The following is a 10,239-nucleotide window of genomic DNA, read 5'->3' on the forward strand; positions in this document are numbered from 1 at the left end:
TTGACCTGTGTACACTAGCAGATAAAAATCTGAAAAGGAATTTTTAAAAATTCCCTTTCAATACTGTCAACATGAATCAAATGCTTTGCCACGGATGTCACGAGGATGCAAGACTGGCACACTGGAAATTCTACACCGTGGCTGAAAAAGATCCTGAATACATGGACAGATATTCCATAGCGATGGAGAGACTTAAGATGGCAATACCATGGAATGCATCTTCAATCGGAAATGAAGATTCGATATGACTTGATCGCTCAGAGCTTTTGTGTCATCAAGTGTTATGGAAGGATAAAAGAGATCGAGAAAGCTGCTGACATAGACTTGGGGCGGGGTGGGGGGCAGTAAGAGTACCTCCTGCGGGTCTTTAGCCCGATGTGATGCAGCCACTAGCAGTCTGCTAAGGAAACAAAGGCAGTGTCTCAGAGCATGACACCAGACCCCTCACCCACGACATGCATTGAGATAACATGGGCAGCAGGTGAGTCATCCCGGGCTAAAAAATGATTGACATGAATCTTGAAGAAAGGCAGAGTTCCAGGCAAATATGTCATTTCCTTAACATAGATGAGGAGAACAAGGTAGGAGGAAAACTTACTGTTTGGTTCAGGTCACTTCTGAGCCTTTTTGGGGAACCGACCTGAAGCCAGAGTCTAGCCGAAATACACAGGCTTTGAACATCGCTGAAGACCAACATTTCCTAAGGAAAAACGCATTGCTTAGCTCGAGGTTTGTCTGGGAAATTCTTACACATCAGGAGATGGCTCCGAGGTGGATTTCTACAAAGAACATCCATGCAAAGGACAAGCCTGCACAGCTCTGTGCACATCTGCCCCCTCCCCCTCACAGCCAGCAGCATTTCCAAGTGACTTCCTAAGGCCTTCGCCAAACTACAGGGGCACATCTGGGTTTCCTGTTTCCCTCATTTTCGGAATCTTTTCAAAAAAAGAAAAACAAAAAACAAATTAAAAAAAAAAAAAAACCTGCACATTTCTTCGTAGAATGCCACAGTGGAAGGAAAACAGGCCTTCAATATTAAGACCTAAATTTGCAAAAAACTTGGAGCTTGGTGTTTTGGTTTGTTTTGTTTTGTTTGAATCAAACCACCACATCATTGAAAATTTTTACACGTTCTAATTATTCGGTTCCAAAACACCAAACTTGTACTGCACACTGTCCCCATGGAAAGGCCCCCTCAGCAGGACAGCCACAGATGCTGCCATGAAAGGGCAGCAGGGTGCCCTCCTCCCTTGTTTTCTGCCTGGGCGGCCACCGGGTTTTGAAACCCATGCACCCTACTAAGTTTCTAGGGTGCAATTCGTGGACCCTTCCCTTTCCCATCCCAGCAGGTGGTCAAGGGCCCGCTGGCCTCCAAAGTGCCAGAAGCAGGGCTGGGCCAGCCGGCCAGAGTTCAGGGTTCTGGCCCTTGGACTTGCAGCGGACACTAGGCTGCTTGGGAAAACCGCGCGGCTCTGACCTTTCAGCAAAGGGGTGGAGCGGTCAAGGCCTTGAGCCCAAAGGCGAGGCCTTTCTGCGACCGCCAGGTTGTGCCAACAGAGGGCGGACTACGTGGTTCCCTGCTCCACGCAGTCCCAGTTCCCTGACCTGTGGTCCGCACCCCTCCGCCGCGCCCACTGGATGCCGACCCTTGGGGACCCAGGAGCGCACGCAATGGGCGTTCCCAGCCGCCATGGCGACCCCCGAGAGGACAACGGGGAACCCCTCCCCTACCCCCGCCAGGAGCCGACCCCCGCCCCGCGCCGCCCCGCCCCTGCCATGCTCCCGGTGCCTTCCCAGCCGCAGTGGGGATCCCCGGAGCACAACTGGGACCGACCCCCACCCACAGCGATCGGAGTCTCCACCCGCGCCGCCCGGGCTGACCCCGCCCCGGGTGCGCTCCCGGCGCGGGTCCAGCCCCAGTGGCGGCCTCCGAGAGCACAACCGGGAGGCCCGCCCCCGCCCGCCATGACCGGACCCCCGCCCCCCGCCGCCCGGGTTCACCCCGCCCCTGGTGCGATCCCAGCGCGTTTCCAGCAGCAGTGGCCACCCCCGGGAGCACAACTGGGACCGCCCCCATCCCCGCCACGACCCGATTCCCGACCCGCGCCGCCCGGCTTCGCCCCGCCCCGGGCGCGCTCCCGGTGCGCTGCCCACCTTCACCACGGGCTCCCGGTGAGCCCTGCCCCCACGCCCGGTTCCAGGAGAGCCTCTGGGACCTCGCTCCCGCCGCCCGGTGAAATGGGAGGACAATCCATCCAGCCCACAGAGGCAATCCAAGCTGTCTAGAATTCAGGGATCCAACGAGGACTACGGAAAGGAAAGATGACCTGACCTAGGAGGGCCATGATATTCTATAGAACTGGACAAAGTTGGTTTCCAAGGAAACTTGATTCCTTGGAACCCGGAAAGCTGGTTCTTTTCATATGCAATTCCAAACACTTAGCTCCTTACCAAAGCCTGCCTGGCCGCCAGCCCCACCCCCACTCCCCAGAAAAAACGGCTCAAAGAAATCTTTTCCATCTCAGGCGGAAAACTGGAAGATGTCTTGTCTTGTCTGTCTGGATTGATGTCTGTGTCAGTGTGAGCCTTGTGATTTTTGATAATAGTGCTCAAGTTCTGAGTTCTTATTTCAATGGTCTCAAGACAAGGCAGCCCTTGCCAACCCAACTGCTTCCAATACAAGAAAACATTGACCTCAGTGAATGTCAGAGTCCCGTGAACTGGGAGCTAGTCAATATTAAATATCTAGTAGTTTTGGTTTTGCTCCTCTACTGTAGACATGTCTAAGAGTCATCAACATGAAGCACAAAATGTTCATAGTGCCTCGGTTTGTTCTAAGGTAAAAATTGCTATATCGTTCTATCTGTCACAAGCTTGTCAACAAGAAAGTACCTCGAAAGAACAGGAAGAAAACGAAAAATTAAATGTGATATGAGCTTTTAGATAAACTATGAACACTAATTACACTCTACAATATCTGCCTATGAGAGTCTTGATTGAAGGCAGAGGAGAAGGGGACGACAGAGGCTAAGATGGTTGGATGGCATCACTGATTCGATGGACATGAGTTTGAGCAAGCCCCTGGAGTTGGTGATGGACACGGAAGCCCAGCGTCCTGCAGGCCACGGGGTCCCAAAGAGTCAGACACGACTGAGCAACTGAACGGAACTGAACTTACAATCGTTTCTCCAGGTGTTTTGGCTACCCGAGTTTCTATCCTGTGCTAAACTAAGTGACGACAGTGTACTGAAGAGCTGGGTCATTTCCAAATAAATTAAAGTTCTGAAACATTCACGCCTTGAAAGGACCTCCCTTTTACACAGAAACAAAAGAGATTTTTGACTATCCAATAATAGTGTCTGGCACCATCCTGACATGTGAAACGTAAGAAAGCAATTTTTTTGTTTGGTTTGGTTCTGATGTGTGTGTGTGTGTGCTACTATCACTGATAGGTATGTTCACCAATCTGTCTAATGCCAATATAAAAGTCAGTTCTTGGTTGCTGAAGGGAAATGTATGACTTGGTATTAAAAGAAGGTATGTGGAATGAAATCGCATTTTCTGAAGGCAAACGACGTCGTTCTTTCTTCCAGGTGGCAGTTTCAGGATGGGAGAAGCAAAGGAATGGGTACAGAATGGGATAAGGAGGTTGTAGGGAAAGTGGACCCCCAGAAAAGAGTGTTGTGCCTAGCACAAGGTTTCTTGAGAGGTTGAACTGCCTTTGCTAATGGATTTTAAGTTTCTTTACCTCTTCCGTGATCTCTTCTAGGTTGACCTAGAACAGAAATCTTTTGTTAGCTTTGGCTAAGTGGAGAAGTATTATTGTTTCACGGTGACTTGTGTGATCCTACCTGACTGTTCTCAACCCTTTTGATATCTATGCACTGCTGCTGCTGCTGCTGCTAAGTCGTTTCAGTCGTGTCCGAGTCTGTGTGACCCCATGGACGGCAGCCCACCAGGCCCCGCAGTCCCTGGGGTTCTCTAGGCAAGAACACTGGAGTGGGTTGCCATGTCCTCCTCCAATGCATGAAAGTGCAATGTGAAAGTGAAGTCGCTCAGTCGTGTCCGACTCTGAGCGACCCCATGGACTGCAGCCTACCAGGCTCTTCCGTCCATGGGATTTTCCAGGCAAGAGTACTGGAGTGGGGTGCCATTGCCTTCTCCCATATCTATTCACAAGCCTGCCTAAATCATTGACTTCTAGCCACCTTTGGGATGCCAATGACCACCCACCCTTACCAGGCCACAGAGGAGAGAAAACACTTACCACAGGAGGTCCGGGTAAGGAACAAGGAACTAACAAGCTCCCACCAACCAGGATTCTGCAGAGGTCAACAAGAGGTCAGCAAGAGATGGGAGACTGCAGTCCAGAGGTCCTAGCAACTTCCAGCGAGCAGCAAAGACCCAGCATAGTCCAAACGAATTCAATGTTACCAAAAACAAATAAATAAACGGACAGAAGTTCTTTGAACACATGACTGAGATTAGGGGTGAGGCAGAACATGTATGTGCCAGGATACTCTTAAAGTACGAGAAAGCAGAGAAAGGAAAGACAACTCTCAAGCTGTCCAAAGTGATCAAAATGAATGAGTACACAGTTTGACCTGTGTACACTAGCAGATAAAAATCTGAAAAGGAATTTTTAAAAATTCCCTTTCAATACTGTCAACATGAATCAAATGCTTTGCCACGGATGTCACGAGGATGCAAGACTGGCACACTGGAAATTCTACACCGTGGCTGAAAAAGATCCTGAATACATGGACAGATATTCCATAGCGATGGAGAGACTTAAGATGGCAATACCATGGAATGCATCTTCAATCTGAAATGAAGATTCGATATGACTTGATCGCTCAGAGCTTTTGTGTCATCAAGTGTTATGGAAGGATAAAAGAGATCGAGAAAGCTGCTGACATAGACTTGGGGCGGGGTGGGGGGCAGTAAGAGTACCCCCTGCGGGTCTTTAGCCCGATGTGATGCAGCCACTAGCAGTCTGCTAAGGAAACAAAGGCAGTGTCTCAGAGCATGACACCAGACCCCCTCACCCACGACATGCATTGAGATAACATGGGCAGCAGGTGAGTCATCCCGGGCTAAAAAATGATTGACATGAATCTTGAAGAAAGGCAGATTTCCAGGCAAATATGTCATTTCCTTAACATAGACGAGGAGAACAAGGTAGGAGGAAAACTTACTGTTTGGTTCAGGTCACTTCTGAGCCTTTTGGGGGAACCGACCTGAAGCCAGAGTCTAGCCGAAATACACAGGCTTTGAACATCGCTGAAGACCAACATTTCCTAAGGAAAAAACGCATTGCTTAGCTCGAGGTTTGTCTGGGAAATTCTTACACATCAGGAGATGGCTCCGAGGTGGATTTCTACAAAGAACATCCATGCAAAGGACAAGCCTGCACAGCTCTGTGCACATCTGCCCCCTCCCCCTCACAGCCAGCAGCATTTCCAAGTGACCTCCTAAGGCCTTCGCCAAACTACAGGGGCACCTCTGGGTTTCCTGTTTCCCTCATTTTCGGAATCTTTTCAAAAAAAGAAAAACAAAAAACAAATTAAAAAAAAAAAAAACCCGCACATTTCTTCGTAGAATGCCACAGTGGAAGGAAAACAGGCCTTCAATATTAAGACCTAAATTTGCAAAAAACTTGGAGCTTGGTGTTTTGGTTTGTTTTGTTTTGTTTGAATCAAACCACCACATCATTGAAAATTTTTACACGTTCTAATTATTCGGTTCCAAAACACCAAACTTGTACTGCACACGGTCCCCATGGAAAGGCCCCCTCAGCAGGACAGCCACAGATGCTGCCATGAAAGGGCAGCAGGGTGCCCTCCTCCCTTGTTTTCTGCCTGGGCGGCCACCGGGTTTTGAAACCCATGCACCCTACTAAGTTTCTAGGGTGCAATTCGTGGACCCTTCCCTTTCCCATCCCAGCAGGTGGTCAAGGGCCCGCTGGCCTCCAAAGTGCCAGAAGCAGGGCTGGGCCAGCCGGCCAGAGTTCAGGGTTCTGGCCCTTGGACTTGCAGCGGACACTAGGCTGCTTGGGAAAACCGCGCGGCTCTGACCTTTCAGCAAAGGGGTGGAGCGGTCAAGGCCTTGAGCCCAAAGGCGAGGCCTTTCTGCGACCGCCAGGTTGTGCCAACAGAGGGCGGACTACGTGGTTCCCTGCTCCACGCAGTCCCAGTTCCCTGACCTGTGGTCCGCACCCCTCCGCCGCGCCCACTGGATGCCGACCCTTGGGGACCCAGGAGCGCACGCAATGGGCGTTCCCAGCCGCCATGGCGACCCCCGAGAGGACAACGGGGAACCCCTCCCCTACCCCCGCCAGGAGCCGACCCCCGCCCCGCGCCGCCCCGCCCCTGCCATGCTCCCGGTGCCTTCCCAGCCGCAGTGGGGATCCCCGGAGCACAACTGGGACCGACCCCCACCCACAGCGATCGGAGTCTCCACCCGCGCCGCCCGGGTTGACCCCGCCCCGGGTGCGCTCCCGGCGCGGGTCCAGCCCCAGTGGCGGCCTCCGAGAGCACAACCGGGATGCCCGCCCCCGCTCCGCCATGACCGGACCCCCGCCCCCGCCGCCCGGTTCACCCCGCCCCTGGTGCGATCCCAGCGCGTTTCCAGCAGCAGTGGCCACCCCGGGAGCACAACTGGGACCGCCCCCATCCCCGCCACGACCCGATTCCCGACCCGCGCCGCCCGGCTTCGCCCCGCCCCGGGCGCGCTCCCGGTGCGCTGCCCACCTTCACCACGGGCTCCCGGTGAGCCCCGCCCCCACGCCCGGTTCCAGGAGAGCCTCTGGGACCTCGCTCCCGCCGCCCGGTGAAACGGGAGGACAATCCATCCAGCCCACAGAGGCAATCCAAGCTGTCTAGAATTCAGGGATCCAACGAGGACTACGGAAAGGAAAGATGACCTGACCCAGGAGGGCCATGATATTCTATAGAACCGGACAAAGTTGGTTTCCAAGGAAACTTGATTCCTTGGAACCCGGAAAGCTGGTTCTTTTCATATGCAATTCCAAACACTTAGCTCCTTCCCAAAGCCTGCCTGGCCGCCAGCCCCACCCCCACTCCCCAGAAAAAAACGGCTCAAAGAAATCTTTTCCATCTCAGGCGGAAAACTGGAAGATGTCTTGTCTTGTCTGTCTGGATTGATGTCTGTGTCAGTGTGAGCCTTGTGATTTTTGATAATAGTGCTCAAGTTCTGAGTTCTTATTTCAATGGTCTCAAGACAAGGCAGCCCTTGCCAACCCAACTGCTTCCAATACAAGAAAACATTGACCTCAGTGAATGTCAGAGTCCCGTGAACTGGGAGCTAGTCAATATTAAATATCTAGTAGTTTTGGTTTTGCTCCTCTACTGTAGACATGTCTAAGAGTCATCAACATGAAGCACAAAATGTTCATAGTGCCTCGGTTTGTTCTAAGGTAAAAATTGCTATACCGTTTTATCTGTCACAAGCTTGTCAACAAGAAAGTACCTCGAAAGAACAGGAAGAAAACGAAAAATTAAATGTCATATGAGCTTTTAGATAAACTATGAACACTAATTACACTCTACAATATCTGCCTATGAGGGTCTTGATTGAAGGCAGAGGAGAAGGGGACGACAGAGGCTAAGATGGTTGGATGGCATCACTGATTCGATGGACATGAGTTTGAGCAAGCCCCTGGAGTTGGTGATGGACACGGAAGCCCAGCGTCCTGCAGGCCACGGGGTCCCAAAGAGTCAGACACGACTGAGCAACTGAACGGAACTGAACTTACAATCGTTTCTCCAGGTGTTTTGGTTACCCGAGTTTCTATCCTGTGCTAAACTAAGTGACGACAGTGTACTGAAGAGCTGGGTCATTTCCAAATAAATTAAAGTTCTGAAACATTCACGCCTTGAAAGGACCTCCCTTTTACACAGAAACAAAAGAGATTTTTGACTATCCAATAATAGTGTCTGGCACCATCCTGACATGTGAAACGTAAGAAAGCAATTTTTTTGTTTTGTTTGGTTCTGATCTTGTGTGTGTGTGTGTGTGTGTGTGTGTGTGTGTGTGCGCGGGGAGGGGGGCGCTACTATCACTGATAGGTATGTTCACCAATCTGTCGAATGCCAATATAAAAGTCAGTTCTTGGTTGCTGAAGGGAAATGTATGACTTGGTATTAAAAGAAGGTATGTGGAATGAAATCGCATTTTCTGAAGGCAAACGACGTCGTTCTTTCTTCCAGGTGGCAGTTTCAGGATGGGAGAAGCAAAGGAATGGGTACAGAATGGGATAAGGAGGTTGTAGGGAAAGTGGACCCCCAGAAAAGAGTGTTGTGCCTAGCACAAGGTTTCTTGAGAGGTTGAACTGCCTTTGCTAATGGATTTTAAGTTTCTTTACCTCTTCCGTGATCTCTTCTAGGTTGACCTAGAACAGAAATCTTTGTGAGCTTTGGCTAAGTGGAGAAGTATTATTGTTTCACGGTGACTTGTGTGATCCTACCTGACTGTTCTCAACCCTTTTGATATCTATGCACTGCTGCTGCTGCTGCTGCTAAGTCGTTTCAGTCGTGTCCGAGTCTGTGTGACCCCATGGACGGCAGCCCACCAGGCCCCGCAGTCCCTGGGGTTCTCTAGGCAAGAACACTGGAGTGGGTTGCCATGTCCTCCTCCAATGCATGAAAGTGTAATGTGAAAGTGAAGTCGCTCAGTCGTGTCCGACTCTGAGCGACCCCATGGACTGCAGCCTGCCAGGCTCTTCCGTCCATGGGATTTTCCAGGCAAGAGTACTGGAGTGGGGTGCCATTGCCTTCTCCCATATCTATTCACAAGCCTGCCTAAATCATTGACTTCTAGCCACCTTTGGGATGCCAATGACCACCCACCCTTACCAGGCCGCAGAGGAGAGAAAACACTTACCACAGGAGGTCCGGGTAAGGAACAAGGAACTAACAAGCTCCCACCAACCAGGATTCTGCAGAGGTCAACAAGAGGTCAGCAAGAGATGGGAGACTGCAGTCCAGAGGTCCTAGCAACTTCCAGCGAGCAGCAAAGACCCAGCATAGTCCAAACGAATTCAATGTTACCAAAAACAAATAAATCAACGGACAGAAGTTCTTTGAACACATGACTGAGATTAGGGGTGAGGCAGAACATGTATGTGCCAGGATACTCTTAAAGTACGAGAAAGCAGAGAAAGGAAAGACAACTCTCAAGCTGTCCAAAGTGATCAAAATGAATGAGTACACAGTTTGACCTGTGTACACTAGCAGATAAATCTGAAAAGGAATTTTTAAAAATTCCCTTTCAATACTGTCAACATGAATCAAATGCTTTGCCACGGATGTCACGAGGATGCAAGACTGGCACACTGGAAATTCTACACTGTGGCTGAAAAAGATCCTGAATACATGGACAGATATTCCATAGCGATGGAGAGACTTAAGATGGCAATACCATGGAATGCATCTTCAATCTGAAATGAAGATTCGATATGACTTGATCGCTCAGAGCTTTTGTGTCATCAAGTGTTATGGAAGGATAAAAGAGATCGAGAAAGCTGCTGACATAGACTTGGGGCGGGGTGGGGGGTAAGAGTACTCCCTGGGTCTTTAGCCCGATGTGATGCAGCCACTAGCAGTCTGCTAAGGAAACAAAGGCAGTGTCTCAGAGCATGACACCAGACCCCTCACCCACGACATGCATTGAGATAACATGGGCAGCAGGTGAGTCATCCCGGGCTAAAAAATGATTGACATGAATCTTGAAGAAAGGCAGATTTCCAGGCAAATATGTCATTTCAACATAGACGAGGAGAACAAGGTAGGAGGAAAACTTACTGTTTGGTTCAGGTCACTTGAGCCTTTGGGGGAACCGACCTGCAGCCAGAGTCTAGCCGAAATACACAGGCTTTGAACATCGCTGAAGACCAACATTTCCTAAGGAAAAAACGCATTGCTTAGCTCGAGGTCTGTCTGGGAAATTCTTACACATCAGGAGATGGCTCCGAGTGGATTTCTACAAAGAACATCCATGCAAAGGACAAGCCTGCACAGCTCTGCTGCACAGCCAGCAGCATTTCCTAAAGGCCTTCGCCAAACTACAGGCACCTCTGTTTCCTGTTTCATTTTCTGGAATCTTTTCAAAAAAAAAGAAAACAAAAACAAAAACAAACAAAAAAAAAACCCTGCACATTTCTTCGTAGAATGCCACAGTGGAAGGAAAACAGGCCTTCAATATTAAGACCTAAATTTG

At 50.2% G+C, this 10,239-nt stretch overlaps 1 long non-coding RNA gene across 3 annotated transcripts; it reads right to left on the reverse strand.

Moving 5' to 3' along the window:
- Positions 1–563: 563 nt before the first annotated feature.
- Positions 564–9,839, reverse strand: LOC133244068 (uncharacterized). Of its 3 annotated transcripts, none has more exons than XR_009735294.1 (3): positions 9,825–9,839; positions 5,199–5,300; positions 564–700 (listed from the first exon to the last, which is right to left on the reverse strand). It is a non-coding gene; the product is annotated as an uncharacterized LOC133244068 (long non-coding RNA). The 3 variants fall into 3 exon arrangements; XR_009735295.1 differs by lacking the exon at positions 9,825–9,839 and adding an exon at positions 8,905–9,031; XR_009735296.1 differs by lacking the exon at positions 9,825–9,839 and adding an exon at positions 5,449–5,517.
- Positions 9,840–10,239: the final 400 nt, after the last annotated feature.

This window comes from Bos javanicus, unplaced genomic scaffold, assembly GCF_032452875.1.
Source record: "Bos javanicus breed banteng unplaced genomic scaffold, ARS-OSU_banteng_1.0 tig00004208_1, whole genome shotgun sequence".
Taxonomy (NCBI): domain Eukaryota; kingdom Metazoa; phylum Chordata; class Mammalia; order Artiodactyla; family Bovidae; genus Bos; species Bos javanicus.